General features: G+C 37.9%; 1 non-coding gene across 1 annotated transcript; it reads left to right on the forward strand.

Moving 5' to 3' along the window:
- The first annotated feature begins 723 nt into the window (after window positions 1–723).
- On the forward strand, window positions 724–842 carry LOC132656680 (small nucleolar RNA SNORA44). The gene has a single exon (XR_009594395.1). It is a non-coding gene; the product is annotated as a small nucleolar RNA SNORA44 (small nucleolar RNA).
- Window positions 843–1846: the final 1004 nt, after the last annotated feature.

Raw genomic sequence — 1846 nt, forward strand, 5'->3', positions numbered from 1 at the left:
CTAACACTTACCTTACAGCGGAGATACAATCACCTAAGTGTTTTCCCCAGACTAAGACATATCCATTGCACTCCAGGATGCTGACCCTTGGTATTTCCTCTAACATGGGGAACTCAACTGCATAATTTGTGGCAGTGGAGGAACTGCATTCAAGTTAGTCCCTGCATTCAAGGCAAGAATGAAAGAAAGAATGGAAGGAAGGAAGGAAGGAAGGAAGGAAGGAAGGAAGGAAGGAAGGAGAGATTATTCTGTGATGTTTTTATTTCATCAGAGTGTGTTCTACTTAATGAAAATTTGTAACTGGATTGATGACTAGAGCTGTCTAATCACATTGGTTTCAAATACCCCTGACTTTCAATAAGATGGACCTGAATTAGCAGAAGCAAAAGCGATCATCTTCCTGAAGAGCTGTCAATGTGTCCGTTCATTCCTGGAGTTGTCGATGTTCTGTAAGCATGTCGATGTACTTAACAGATGTGATTGAAAAGCCTGTAATCACTTTTATTCAAGTGGTCAAGGAAGTTCTACTGAAAGTTCACAGAACGATGTCAACACATTTATTAAAAACACCACCCAAAAAAGGAAGCTATTAATATACAAGCTTAGGATTCATTTCTCCTGAGTTCTTCCCAGAAAACAGACATTTGTAAATAAAAGTGGCCTTTTCTTTTTGTCCACTTCTGTATTTACATTTATTCCCTTTTATTAACATAAATAACATTTTAGCATGTTTCCAAGAGCTGTGGCCATGGGATCTCCAATTGTACACCAGAGTAACTGAGGGACTTTGACAGCCCAGGTCAACGCAGTGCCTGCAGCTGCCACTCAGCTTTCCTGTATACGTTGGGCCTGAACTTAAGCTTTTTACCTGGAGTACTGTTCTGTGCCTCGATATTCGCAACAGAGCTTCCTTCTGGAGGCTATACTCAAGGTTCTTGGAAATGTCTGAGAAGTCGGCCTGCCTGCTGCTGCTCATTAAATAATCGAGGGGTCATGTAACCAGTGAGGTGGCCATCTTTTATGACTTGGTCTACAGTTGTTTGGAAAAATTCAGCAAGAGGACTGCCCTGGAGGCAAACAGAAGTCTCTGGCTTATCATTAGCCAGGCTGCCTTTAAGCACTTGAAGGTAGAGGCAGGCACATCTCAAGGCCGGGCTGGTCTACAAAGATAAACCCTGAAAAACAAAGTGAAATGATTTCACGTAATATGTAATTGGGTCAATAAAGACTTTGGAAATCCTGGTAATTGAACTTTTAAAAGGTGTCCTAACTGCTACTAAGCCATCTCTTCATCCCCTTGTTTATTTTTGTGATTTGATACCCTATGAATCATAAATATACTGCATTCTGAACCTGCAAAAATTAACATTTCTTCCCGATTCATTAACAAATATTGCAAATTATTAATTATTCTATTAAATATTAAGAAAACTACTCTAGACTTAACATAATCTCTATCATGTAAAAAGATTTTTTTTTAACTTAAAGTGCAAAATTTATTCAATCAGTTGAACATTTTGTTCTACAATGGGCTTTGTGCTGGGAAATTTTGTCCAGCAGCATACTAATAAAAGGCTCTAAGCATGTTTAGAGTGAGCTAGGCTAATCTATAGTGGTTATGTAGGTCATTTGGATTGAAGACATTTTCAACACACTATATTTTGAACTTAGAATGAATTCATTGGGCATAACTAACCTCATCATAGTCAGAAAGTACCTGTGCTCAGAGTGCAGATGATCCTGGGTCTCCCATTCTAAATCTATTTGACATTGTATGTCTTTCTAGTAGATATAAAGATTCAATTTAGTACAAATGAAGTGATTTCTCATTTTTTAATTATTTTTA

The sequence above is a fragment of the Meriones unguiculatus genome, chromosome 9 (assembly GCF_030254825.1).
Source record: "Meriones unguiculatus strain TT.TT164.6M chromosome 9, Bangor_MerUng_6.1, whole genome shotgun sequence".
In the NCBI taxonomy this organism is placed as follows: domain Eukaryota; kingdom Metazoa; phylum Chordata; class Mammalia; order Rodentia; family Muridae; genus Meriones; species Meriones unguiculatus.